The sequence below is a fragment of the Sapajus apella genome, unplaced genomic scaffold (genome assembly GCF_009761245.1).
Source record: "Sapajus apella isolate SASKATOON/1434 unplaced genomic scaffold, GSC_monkey_1.0 scaffold106, whole genome shotgun sequence".
Taxonomy (NCBI): Eukaryota; Metazoa; Chordata; class Mammalia; order Primates; family Cebidae; genus Sapajus; species Sapajus apella.
The window spans coordinates 3,723,086-3,737,127 of record NW_022437046.1 but is presented as its reverse complement, the minus strand read 5'-3'; the positions used below and the strand labels follow the sequence as shown (position 1 = coordinate 3,737,127).

At 44.2% G+C, this 14,042-nt stretch overlaps 1 protein-coding gene across 1 annotated transcript in view; it reads left to right on the top strand.

The window, feature by feature from the left end:
* XRRA1 (X-ray radiation resistance associated 1) overlaps nucleotides 1-14,042 on the top strand; it is a 115,797-nt gene that overhangs the window by 65,887 nt on the left and 35,868 nt on the right. The window lies entirely within an intron of this gene.

The window sequence follows — 14,042 nt, the reverse complement described above, 5'->3', positions numbered from 1 at the left end:
GGATACCCGCCTAGTGTCAATCTGATCTCTCTTTTATGAGGTGTCTTTTTGGATATATAGGGGTCAGGGAGCTGCTTGAGGAGACGGTCTCTTCTTTATAGGAGCTCAAATGGTGAGCTGCGAGCTCTGTTGTTGTTCATTCAGAGCTGCTGGGCAGGTACTTTTAGGTCTGCTGCAGCAGAACTCATAAATTGCTTTTTGTTCCCAGGTGCTCTGTCCCAGGGATTTAGGGCTTTATTTATGAGTTTCCGTTATGCTGCTGCCTTCTTTTTTTTTTTTTTTCTTTCCTTCAGACCTGCCCAGCCCAGCAAGGAGGCAGCCTAGTCACTGTCGGCCTATAGCAGCTTTGCTGAGCTGCTGCGGGCTCCACCCTGCTGCCGAGTGAACTTCCCTGCAGTTCTGTTTATATGGGTGTAATTAGAACTGCTTTGGCAATGGTGGTCCGCCTCTGTTGGGGCGGAGTCTCTGCTGTGGCGGGTTGCCTTGGCAACCGGCGGGCTGCCTCAGCAATGGCGGGTTGCCTTGGCAACGGCGAGCTGCCTCGGTAATGGCGGACGCCCCTCCCCCACAGAGCTGGACCGTCCTGGGTTCAGCTGCGCTTGCTGTGAAACTCTCAATCCAGAGTTTCTGGTTTCTGTTCTTTTGCGGGGGTGGGGCCAGCCGAGCCTGATCACCTGGCTCCCTGCCTCAGAGCCTTTTTTTTTTTTTTTGAGACGGAGTTTCACTCATGTTACCCAGGCTGGAGTGCAATGGCGCCATCTCGGCTCACCGCAACCTCCGCCTCCTGGGTTCAGGCAATTCTCCTGCCTCAGCCTCCTGAGTAGCTGGGATTACAGGCACGCACCACCATGCCCAGCTAATTTTTTGTATTTTTAGTAGAGACGGGGTTTCACCATGTTGACCAGGATGGTCTCGATCTCTTGACCTCGTGATCCACCCGCCTCGGCCTCCCAAAGTGCTGGGAGCGGTGGCTCAAGCCTGTAATCTCAGAGCCTTTTTTAAGTTGGTGTTCCAGTCGCCTGTTGAAGAGGCGCCGGGGTCTGTTTGTTTTCCCCTGCGGCCACTCACTGCGCTGGCTTAAACAGCGGCACTGAGGTTCGTGGCGCTTTTTTTTTTTTTTTTTTTTTTTTTGCCCTGGAATCTACTGTCCTGGTTCTCTGCTCAGTCCCCTTTTTGAACCAGCGTACGGGCGACTTCCCGTGGCTCCAATCGCCAGCCAAAAGGGCCCCCGGACCGGTGTATTTTGTACGGGAACCGCGGCTCCGGGGCGCCAACAAAGCAGCCGCGCGGGGCAAAGCAGCGGTGCCGGCCGGCACAGCCGCGCTGGCTTAAACAGCCCCACTGGCGACCGTGGAGCACCTCCGCCTGGGAATTTCCTAGTCTGTGGGCAATAAAAACGCGGCGTCCACTCACCCTCTGCGCTTTCACTGGGAGCTGCAATCCTGAGCTGTTCCTAAACAGCCATCTTGGATCGTCCCCCACTAATTTATATTTCTACCAGGACGGTATAAGCCTTCCCTTTTCTCCATACTTTGCCAGCATCTGTTTCTTGGTTTTTTGGGTTTTTTTTTTTTTTTTGACATTTTCAATAATAGTCATTCTGACTGGCATACATGATATTAATATCTCATTATGGTTTTGGTTTGCATTTCTCTAATGATTAGCGATGTTGAACATTTTTTCATATGTTGTTGGCAGCATGTATGGTCTTCTTTTGAAAAGGGTCTGTTCATGTCCTTTGCCTACTTTTTAATGGGGTTGTTTTTTGCTTATAAATTTAAGTACCTTATAGATTCTGGATAGTAGACCTTTCTCGGATGCATAGTTTGAAAATACTTTCTCCCATTCTATATCTATTTACTCTGTTGATAGTTTCTTTTGCTCTGCAGAAGCCCTTTAGTTTAATTGTGTCTCATTTGTCAATTATTGTTTCTGTCACAGTTGCTTTTGGCATCTTTGTCATGGACTCTTTGCCCAGTTCTGTGTTCAGAAGTTTATTTCCTAAGCTATCTTCCAGGGTTTTTATAATTTCATGTTTTACATTTAAGTCTTTAATGCATCTTGAGTTTGTTTTTGTAGATGGTGTAAGGAAGGGGTTCAGTTTCAATCTTCTGCATATGGCTGGCCAGTTATCTCGGCATCATTGATTGAATAGGGAGTCTTTTCCCTATTATTTTCATCAACTTTGTCAAAGATTAGATGGTTGTAGGTGTGTGGCATTATTTCTGGCTTCTCTAGCCTGTTCCATTGGTCTATGTGTCTGTTTTTGTTTCAGTACTATGCTGTTTTGGTTACTGTAGTCTTGTAGTATAAAGTTGGGTAGCGTGATGCCTCCAACTCTGTTCCTTTTGCTTAGGACTGCCTTGGCTATTTAGGCTTTTTTTAAGGTTCTATATGAATTTTAAAAGTTTTTTTTTTTCTAATTTGGTAAAGAATGGCATTGGTAGTTTGATAGGAACAGCATGGAATCTACAAATTGCTTTGGGCAGTATGGCCATTTTGACAGTATTGATTCCTCCTGTCATGAGCATGGCATTTTTCCATTTGTTTGTGTCATTCCTGCTTTTTTTTTTTTTTTTTTTTTTTTTTTTGGGGCAGTGTTTTATAGCTCCTGCTGTAGAGATCTTTCATCTTCCTAGTAGCTGTATTTCTAGGTATGTTATTCTTTTTGTGGCTATTATGGACAGGATTGTGTTCTTGATTTGGCTTTGAGCTTGGACATTGTTGGTGTATAAAAATGCTATTGATTTTTGTACATTGATTTTGTATCCTGAGACTTTGCTGAAGTTGTTTATCAGATCTAGGAGCTTTTGGGCAGAGATCATGGGGTTTTCTAGGTATAGAATCACATTGTCTGCAAACAGAGATAGTCTGACTTCCTTTCTTATTTGGATGCCTCTCATTTCTTTCTCTTGCCTGAGCTCTGGCTAGGACTTGCAGTGCTATGTTGAATAGCAGTGGTGAGAGTGGAGATTCTGTCTTGTGTCAGTTCTCAAGGGGAATGCTTCCAGCTTTTGCCCATTCAGTATGATGTTGGCTATGGGTTTCTCATAGATGGCTCTCATTATTTTGAGGTATATTCCTTTAATGCCTAGTTTGTTGAGAGTTTTTAACATGAATGATGTTAAATTTTATCAAAAGCTTTTTCTGCTTCTATTAGGATGATATGTGGTCTTTGGTTTTAGTTTTGTTTATGTAATAAATCACATTTATCGATTTGCATATGTTAAATCAACCTTGCATCTCGGGAATAAAGCCTACTTGATCATCATGGATAAGCTTTTTGATGTGCTGCTGGATTTGATTTGCCAATATTTTGCTGAGGATTTTTGCATCTATGTTCATCAAGGATATTGGCCTGCAGTTTTCTTTTTTTGTTGTATCTCTGGAGAGTTTTGGTATCAGGACGATGCTGGCCTCAAAGAATGAGTTAGGAAGGCGTCCTTCCTCATCAATTTTTGGAATAGTTTCAGTAGGAATGGTACCAGTTCTTCTTTATCCACTTGGTAGAATTTGGCTATGACTCTTACCCTGGGCTTTTTTGGTTGGCAAGCTTTTTGTTACTGATTCAGTTTCAGAACTTGTTATTGGTCTATTCAGGGATTCAATTTCTTGCTGGTTCAATCTTAGATGGCTGTGTGCGTCCACAAATTTATTCATTTAATCTAGGTTTTGTACCTCATATGCATAAAGGTGTTCCTAGTACTCTCTGATGTTTTTATAGTTCTGTGGGTTCAGTGGTAATGTTCCCTTTGTCATATCTGATTGTTTTTATTTGTATCTTCTCTCTTTTTATTAGTCTAGCTAGCAGTCTCTATCTTATTAACTTTTTCAAAAAACCAACTCCTGTATTTGTTGATATTTTTTATTTTCTTTAAGACAGGGTCTCACTCTGTCAAGTGCAGTGGCACGATCTCAGCTCACAGCAGCCTCAACCTCCCAGACTCAAGCAGTCCTCCCACCTCAGCCTCCCAAGTAGCTGGAACTATAGGTGCACATCATCACACTCAGCTAACTTTTTTATTTTTTGTAGAGACAAGGTCTCATTAAGTTGCCCAGGCTGGTCTCAAACTCCTGAGCTCAAGAAATCATCCCACCTCAGCCCCCCAAAGTGCTGGGATTATAGGCATTAGCCACCATGTCCAGGCTGTGGATCTTTTGTATGGTTTTTTGCATCTAAATTTCCTTCAGTTCAGCAGGGATTTTGGTTATTTCTTACCTTTTTCTAGCTTTAGGGTTGGTTTGCTCTTGTTTCTCTAGTTGTGATATTAGGTTGTTAATTTGAGATTTTTTTTTTTTCAAGATGGAATTTTGCTATCGTTGCCCAGGCTGGAGTGCAATGGTGCAATCTCAGTTTACCGCAACCTCCTCCTCCCAGGTTCAAGCCATTCTCCAACCTTAGCCTCTTGAGTAGCTGGGATTACAGGCATGCACCACCATCCCTGGCTAATTTTGTATTTTTAGTAGAGAAGGGGTTTCTCCATGTTGGTCAGCCTGGTCTTGAACTCCCAACCTCAAGTGATCCACCCACCTCAGCCTCCCAAAGTGCTGGGATTATAGGTGTGAGCCACCACACCCGGCTAACTTGAGATCTTACTAACTTTTTGATGTGGGCGTTTAGTGCTATAAATCCCTCTTAACACTTCCTTAGCTGTGGCCCAGAGATTCTGGTATTGAAGAAACCTTGTTATCCAGGGTGATACCTGAGGTTCATTGTCTCATGGTTGAGGAAATCAGTCATATGGACACACAAAGAGTGCGGTTAAAAGTGAAAGTTTAGTAGGCGAAAGAAAGAGAATAGCTCTCTGCTAAGAGAGAGGGGTCCCCAAGAAATAGGTTGCTGGATCAGCAGTGAAATGCAGAAGTTTTTATAGGTGCCTGGTGAGGAGGCAGTGTCTGATTTACATAGGGTGCAAAAGATTGATTGGACCAGGTGTGCCATTTGCATAGGGCATGAAAAGCTGATCACCCCCTACCCCAATTTTTTATTATGCAGGTGGGTCCTCTGCCTGGCCTGTGCCATGTTGCCCATTTTTTAATTGTACACATGGTAACAAAAGGGAAGATGGAACCTCTATGTTGGATATGCCTGGCCCACAGGTAGCCCTTTTCTATTGGCACAGCTGCTGACATTTTTCTTGCAAGCTTCCAGCTTGCTTATCTATGTTTGCAGCTTGATTTTTCAGGCTGCTCTTTGTTGGAAAAAATATATGTCTATATTTTTTGAGACAGAGTTGTGCTTTGTCGCCGAGGCTGGAGTGCAGTGGCACGATCTCGGCTCACTGCAACTTCTACCTCCTGATTCAAGTGATTCTCCTGCCTTAGCCTCCTGAGTATCTGGAATTACAGCTGTGTGCCAACACTCCTAGCTAATATTTATATTTTTAGTAGGGATGGGGTTTCACCATGTTGGCCAGGCTGGTCTTGAACTCCTGACCTCAAGTGATCTGCCCACCTTGGCCCCTAAACTGCTGCGATTAGAGGCATGAGCCACCGTGCCTGGTTGGAAAAAAACAATTTCTTGTACTGCTCTTTGTCGAAAGGGAAGCTCTGCTGAGGACTCTTTTACCCTCACTATCTGCCTAAATAATTTCTTTCTACCTCCTGTATCACGTTTCCCGCCTGAGGAGTGGAAACACTGAAAGCTGTTAGGGGGTGTTGGAGGACAACTCCTTCTGGCTACTTCCTGCTGAAGAGGGCATCATTTGGGGAACAGATGCTAAGATTCCTTCTGGAGTTGATCTAAGGGTTCTTGGAAGAAAGGCATGTCCGTGTGTGGTTTCATCTGCAGCACCATTTGGAGTTTAATAGCTTCTAGGCAAGAAGAGATAAATTTTACAAGAAAGTTTAGAATATAGGGTTCAAATATGAGTATTAAGATTCCCATTATTAGTGGGGGTACTATAGCCACAGCCATGACAGCAGGGTTTGATACCTGTAGCCATTTTGATGGGTTGTAATACTAGTTACCTCCACCAGATGTCGCTGTACTTTACCGGAAGCGTTAATATAAAAGCAACATTTTTATTTGAAAAAAACATATATTCCCTCTTGACTTGCCATTAGGAGATAATTTTAGGCCTGGACTATCTTTTATGACTTGCAATGTGATTGGGAGGAATATATTATTGGGTGGCTAGAGTAACTTTAGTGTTAACCTTGGCTCAATCTTTCCTGTAATTATTAATCCTGTTATAAAAATGATAATTGGGCAGAATATTACAGCAATTAGAATTTTTCATCCAGAATTCTACATTGCAGGTACCACAGTATGTAGTCCTACTGCAAACAGCAGAGTAAGTATAACAATTTCCACAAGGGTGGCCTAGTAGATAATTTCTATCTAAAATTTCAATCACCAAGATAGAGAATTTCTCTTTGGAAGTCTGTGAAGTTACAAGTGTAATCTCATGGATAATCAAAATCTTTCCACAAGTATGCGTCAAAAAGAAGTTCTAGGACCTGACAGCGAATCTCGAGAGAAAAAGTAGAAATAACTGAAAGTATCCGTTAAGGTGGGAGTGGGACTAAGTAGGATGAGTAGCCCTCACCTATTTACCTGTCTTTTATGATTTTCAGCTTAAGATCTCCTAATTCTTTGCGCAGATATCCAGGACATTCCTCTGGGCTGTCGGGGTTGCTTTCTCAGGTTTTCAGCCTTTGACTTGAGTGATGTATCCAGGAGTCAATTCCTGTAACTTTTACTGCTGAGGGGTTGAAAGAACAGTGTAGGGCCCTTCCCAATTTGGGCTTAGGGAAGGAGAGAGACGGGGTGGAGTCTTTATTAATACCAAATCTCCTGGGTTAAATAATGGTGGTCTTATTTTGGGGGGGTTGGGCTTCTGCTAGTTGTGTTCATTTTTGTTGGAAGTGAGGTAGGTAGGTTACCTGCTTAAGGAACTTAGAGGTCTCTTGGTCTAATAGCAAATCATTCGTAAGGAAAGGCTGTTCATGCAGTGTTTCAAATGGGCCCAGACCTAACTTTGAAAGGGGTATTTCTTATCCATGGTAAAGCCATGGGAAGAAAAGTGACCCAAGGAAGGTGAGTTTCTTGGGACAGTTTTCTGGGATGTCTTTTGATAAACTGTTTGTCTTCTCTACCTTTCCTGAGGACTGGGGTTTCCAAGCACCATGGAGATGATACTGTATGCCTAGTGCCTTTGAGATCCCCCTATGTGACAGCTGTCTTAAGCAAGGGGCCATTGTCATTTGGAGGTACTTAGGTAGACTAAAGTGAGGAGTTATTTCATTAACTAACCCTTTTATTACCTCGGAGGCCTTTTCTCTATGGCATGGAAATGCTTCTACCCAGTTAGTGAAAGTATCTACCCATACCAGGAGGTATTGGATGTCTTCTTCTTTGGCATGTGGGTGAAGTTATCTGCCAGTCCTCCCATGGATGGCTTCCTATCCTTTGGGTTTGAGGAGGAAGGAGATGCCTGTTAAGGGGATTATTATTATTATTATTATTCTGAGACACAGTTTCACTCTGTCACCCAGGCTGGAGTGCAGTGGCATGATCTCAGATCACTCCAATCTCCACCTCCTGGGTTCAAGCAATTGTCATGCCTCAGCCTCCCGAGTAGCTGGGATTACAGGTGTGCACCACCATGCCTGGTTAATTTTTTTCTATTATTAGTAGAGATGGGGTTTCACTATGTTGGCCAGGCTGGTCTTGAACTCCTGACCTCAACTGATCCACCCACCTTGGCCTCCCAAAGTGCTGTGATTACAGGTGTGTGAGCCACCATGCCCAGCCGAGGGGATTATTTTTAAGACAGACATAACAAGCACTAACAAGCTGCTTGACTGTTTCTAATAAGGTCTCTCCTGAAAATCTCTGGGCACATTGATAAGTTTTATCCTTTCCCAAGTGAAAAGCTTGGTAAAGGATCTTAAGGACTTTCCACTGGCTGGAGGCTGGCAAGTAGAGTTTGCCATCCTCTGACTGTAGCCATCCTAAGGGCTGAAAAGTATACCCTTGAGAAATGGCCCATTCTGCTTCTGCAGGGGAGTACTGAGGCTGAATTTCTCTTATGGAGCCTTCCTAGATTAGAGGGGCTTCAAATACATTGAGGCCCTGAGGCTGTCTTGCCACTGACTTGGCTGCCTGATCAGCTAACTTGTTTCGTTTGGCTATTTCATCTGTTCCCTTCTGATGTCCCTTACAATGTATCACTGCTACCTCTTGTGGAAGGAAAACTGAGGATAACAACTTGTTAATTTCCTGATGGTATTTTATAGGGTATCTATTGGTAGCAAGAAAGTATCTTTCCTTCCAGATGGCAGCATGAGCATAAAGAACTAAGAAAGCATACTTGGAATCAGCGTAAATGTTAGCTGCCTTTCCTTTGCTTAATTCAAATGTTCTTGTAAGAGCTGTCGGTTCAGCTAGTTGAACACTTGTGCCTGGGGAAAGGGATGCACTTTCGATGTCATTCAGAGTGTATATTGCATATCCCGCCTTGCAGACTCCTTGCTCCACAAAGGAACTTCCATTTGTGAAGAGGGTCCAGTCTGGATTTTCTAGGAGAGTTTCCCTGAGAGCTTCCCTGACTTCATAGGTCTGTATCACAACTTGTTCCCAGTCATGTTCAGGTTCCCCAGTTTCCTTGGGGAGGAAAGTGGCTGGGTTTAGGCAAGAGCAAATTTTTAACTGGATTGTAGACTCTTCTAATAGCAGAGCCTATTGTTTAAGGAGTCAGCTTTCTGTTTGCCAAGGACTTCCCTTAGAGGACAGCAATCCTGCTACATTATGTGGGTATAAATAGTTAAGCCATTCCCTAGGGTTAATTTGATGGCCTCTGGTACCAGTAGGGCTACTGTGGCAATGACTCAGAGGCATGATGGCCATCCTTTAGCCACCAAATCAAGTTCCTTACTTAGGGAGCCCACTGGCTGTTGAGCTGGTCCTCTGGCTTGAGTTAAAACTCCTGGGGCCATTCGGTTCCTTTCTGATACATAAAGATTGTATGTATCCTATAGGAAGGCTGAGGACTGATCCCTTAAGTAAGGCTTGTTTTAACTGGTTAAGGCCTTTTGAGCTTCGGGCTCCCAGGTTAGGAAATGAGTTTTAGCCACTTGAGTTTCTTTAATGAGGTGATATAAGGGATAAACTATCTCACCATACCCAGGTATCCATAGTTTGCAAAATCCTGTAATGCCCCAAGATCCTGTTAGTTGCTCGAAGGCTTTAGGAAGAGGGGAGGAGGAAATTGGCTTAATACTTTCTTCCCCTAATGCTCTGGTCTCTTCAGACATTACAGTGAGGTATTTCACTGAGGTTTGACAAAGCTTGGCCTTAAATTTTGAAACCTTATATCCTTTGTTGGCTAGGAAATTAGAGGAGCCTCACCAGTTGGGGCACAAGGCAGTATGTCATCTACATATTGCAAGACCCCAAAAACTCAGAGAGGTCCTTTGACAGTGCCTGTCCAAACAAGGGGCACTGTCTCAAAATCCCTGAGGCAGCACTGTCCATGTTAAGTAGACATCTGGCCAGAGGGAACTTTGAAGGCAAACAGGTATTGAAAGTCAGGCTGTAATCGCATATAGAAAAAGGAATCCTTTAGATCTAGGACTGTGAACGATTTAGTTCCCTCAGGCATTTGGGTTAGCAAGGTATAGGAACTGGGGACCACTGGATAAATTGAAACTATGGCCTTATTAATGAGGTACAGATCCTGATCTAGTCTCCATTCTCCATTGGATTTTTGCACTCCTAATATTGGGGTGTTGCAGGGGTTGCTACAGGGTTTGAGGAGGCCCTGCATTTTCAGGTTATTAATAATGGCTTCTAGCCCCTTCCTAGCTCTGGCCTTAGGGGATACTGTCTGGTTAGGAAAGGAAGTGGGATCCTTAAGGTGGATCTGGACTGGCCTAGTGGTTATAATTCAACCTCTTCCTTGAGTTGCCCACACTTCTGGATGAATAACAGCTTCCACCAGGAGAAGACAGAGTTTGTCCTGGGGCTGTAAGGATGCTGGCCCCCATGCAAGCTAAAATGTCTCTGCCTAATAAAGTAGTGGAACTTTCAGGCATGAGTAAGAAGGCATGTGTAAATAATAGGTCCTCCCAACTACAACTAAGGGGTTGAGAAAAATGTCAGGTTAGAACCTTTCCTGAGATGCCCATCACGGTCATGCTATGGGAAAAGGGGAGCTCTGGATTAGGGAGAAGAGACAGACTGTTCCCATGTCCAGAAGGAGGTTCACCTTCCTTCTTTCCTTCAATTTTCAGAATCATTTGGGGGCTCCTGTGCAGTAATGACAGTTTGAGCTGCTGGAGCCAGGGGTCTGAGGCCCAGGACTCATCAGTCCCATTGGAGCATTTGTGAGACTGGTTCTGAACCCAGTGACCTCTGTCTGCAGGGGTATTCTGATCTCAGTGATCCCCACCACAGGCTGGACAGGGTCGAGGTGGCTTCTACTTGCTGCCTGGACACTCCTTCTTAAAGTGCCCTGACTTGCCACACTGGTAGCAACTAATGGATACAGCTTGGGGATCTTGGACTTTGCAAGCCTGCAAAGCAGCTTCTAGAGGCTCTGTCCTTCTCTTGTGTTCCCTGTCTTTATCCAGGGCCTCCTCCTGGTCTAGTGGTCATAGCTCAACCTATTCTTCCTTGAATTGCCCACACTTCTGGATTAATGATAGCTTCTACCAGGGGGAGACAAAGTTTGTCCTGGGGTTGTAAGGATGCTGGCCCCCCATACAAGCAAAAATGTCTCTGCTTAATAAAGGAGTGGGACTTTCAGCCATAGCAAAAAGGCATGTGTAAATAATAGGTCCTCCCAACTACAACTAAGGGATTGAGAAAAATATCGGGTTAGAAACTTTCCTGAGGTGCCCATCACAGTCATGCTATGGAAAAAGAGGAAGCCTGGATTAGGAAGAAGAGAGAAAGACAAACCGAGATAACTACCCTCAGGGGGTTTTCCAAGGATATATCTGGTCCTATAGTCTGGTTCTACAGTTTCCTTCTAATATTGGGAGCTGCCTGTGTAATAAACTTGTCCTTTAGGGATATCTGTCCCTTGACTGAACCAGGGGATAAGGTGTGTTTTGTTAGGGCCTCTCTCAGCCTTTCCATAAAGGCCGTAGGATTCTCATCTGGCTTTTGGTTTATCATGGACAGTTTAGAGTAATCAAGAGGTCTGACCCTCCCAGTTCTTCCTAGGACCTCCAAGATGCACATTAAAAAGTATTTTCTTTTCCATTCATCTGTGGAGTCATCAGATTCTAATTAGGGTTGTCAAGAGGTACTGCCTCTCTTCCCTACTGGGAATGATGGTTCCCCATCTCTTCACCTTCCCTATTTTCTCTTTTCCTTTTTGCCCTACAAGAGACATATTGCTTATCTCCAAATTTCTCTGCTGCCTACAGAGCTGCTTATTTTTCAGCTGCAGTTAGGGTTTGGCTTAGGAGCAGCATAACATCCTTCCATGAGAGGTCAAACACCTGAGTTAAATTTTGTAAAGCTTCTATATACCTATCAGAGTCATCAGAAAATCAGCCTAAATATCCCTTTATTTGCCTAAAGTCATGCAATGAGACAGGACCTTGAGCTATAGTGGCATCGCCTCCATTGGGCATTTCCTGTAGGGGTAAGAGTGAAGCTGGGAGAATGGGGAGTTTTGGAGATAGTGGAACTAGAGGAGCTGATGGTGCAATTGGAGGGGGCACCAAATAAGGGGGACAAGAAGAGCCAAGACACTCAATAGCTACCTGAAGTTGCTTTCTTAGTTTTGGGGAATCATTCCCTTTGGGAATGCCTGATATGACTGCTAAAAGAGCTTAGTTGATTGTGCAATGTTTGCAAAGGTCTAGTAAGAAGCCCATGCCCTTGTACAAAAGCAAAGTTTCAGGATTAAAGGTGTCTCAGTGCTTCAGAATGCACTTGAGAGGGGTGTAGGCTAAAGATGGCTAGAAAGATAGAGGAGGTAAAGAGTCCCTCATTCCTCTCCTTCCTTTGGAATGGTCCAAGATAGAGAGGAAGACAATGGGAGTATCCCCCCAACTGTTTTCCCTCCTTGGTTCCCTGGGCTGTGGCATCCATTAAAGGTGCCACTCTCGGATGCAGTTGTGTCCCTCAGCCATGGATCTAGAGGAGCTAAAGGATGGATTTATAGTCACACTTACCCATACAACTCTAATCCTCCACTGGTGATTTCCTTTTGACTTCCCAGACTTGTATGATCTATGTGGCTCCCCAATAGACGGATCTTTGGAAAGACTATGTAACAGTTGTATTTGGGCAAAGCCCCTTAATGGAGAGAGTGTATTGGGTTGAGCTCTATATTGTTGTTATGGCCTGGACAAAAGTATTTATTGCTAGGCAGTGGTTCTAGTTAACTTCAAGACATAAAAATCCCCTTACTATTTAAGTATCATTTTAATAGGAGGAAAAATAGGTGCCTTAAAAGAATGTAGGAACTGAATCGTAGTTTTCCTGCTGATGGGACAGTATCAAAACCAAAATTTTGTTTCAGAGGACATTTTCCTCCTCACTGTTGAGTTTTCTCATTCACAGAAGGGACATAAAGCCTGTTCTCTAACAGAGGGGTACCAAAGGGGAGGAGAATTGGGGAACTAGAGTGTTTAGGCTAAGTACCTCATGGAGAAGATTCCTATTCCACTAGGTGGCGCTGTAGACCTTGAAATACCATGTGATCTCCAGACCAAGGGTAAAGAGAGAGATGCTCACTGCTGGGGAAGGGGAGACCCTCTATTCCTAGAAAATCACAAAAATGGTAATCACTGGCCAGGTGTAGTGGCTCATGCCTGTAATCCCAGCACTTTGGGAAGCTGAGGAAGATGGATCACAATGGTTAAGAGATCAAGACCATCCTGGCCAACATGGTGAAACCCTGTCTTTACTGAAAAATACAAAAATTAGCTGGGCGTGGTGGCATGTGCCTATAGTCCCAGCTATTGGGAAGGCTGAGGCAGGAGAATCGCTTGAACCTGGGAGGCAGAGACTACAGTGAGCCAAGATCACGCCATTGCACTCCAGCCTGGTGACAGAGTAAGACTCCATCTCAAAACAAAAAATGGTAATCACTTGTATTATATTCCTGGTTACTATGGCATTTGCTGATCCTATCTAACAGGATTATTTCCTTGAAGGGTAAAAATTCCTGCAGCATTGCATACAGAGAGAGATAGGAGACATGGCAGTCATGGACAGGAAAGAAGGAAAAAATGCAATAGGAAAAGCTTGGAGATCCTGTTACTGATGCCCAATGGGAAGTCAGAGCCTGAGGTTAATATAGAAGCCTTCAGGTTAATACCTGGATGTAGCCCTGGCCAGGAACTAACAGTTGCCTCTGGATCTCTTCCAGCCCCATGCAATGGCTAGACTCTGTGAAAGGAAACTGGTTTGAAACAGAATCAACATTCCCAGCACCCTGAGGGTACTGAGGGATTCACTAAGTTCTCCCCAGCAAGCCTGTCATCTGACTCTTGAGATGAGTGGCACCTAAGGGCATCTAGGTGGCCATCAGACACCTAGTGTTTTTGGTTTGATTTTAAAATGGAGGGCAGAAGGCCCTAAAATGAAAGTAAAGATTTGGGGTCTGCTTCTATACTCACCCTTCCAATGAATCTACCTTGGATCCCAGATGGGCCCTACAATGAAGTGGCCTCATTGTTGGGGTTGATACCTGAGGTTCGTTGTCTCATGGCTGAGGAAATCAAGGACCTGGCCACACAAAGAGTGAGGTTAAGAGTGGAAGTTTAATAGGTAGAAAAGAATACCTTTCTCCTGGAGAGGGGGATCCCAGAGAAGTGGCTTGTAGGATCTGTGGTTAAATGCAGGGGCTTTTATAGATGTCTAATGACGCAGTGTCTGATTTACATAGGGTGTAGAAGATTGGTTGGACCAGGTGTGCCATCTGCATAGGGTGTGAAAAACTGGTTAGGACTAGATGTGTCATTTGCATAGGGCACAAAAAATGGCCACCCCCACGCTAATCTTTTGTTATGCAGGCAGGTCCTCTACCTGGCCTGTACCATGTTGCCCTTTCCTTTACTGTACCTGTAGT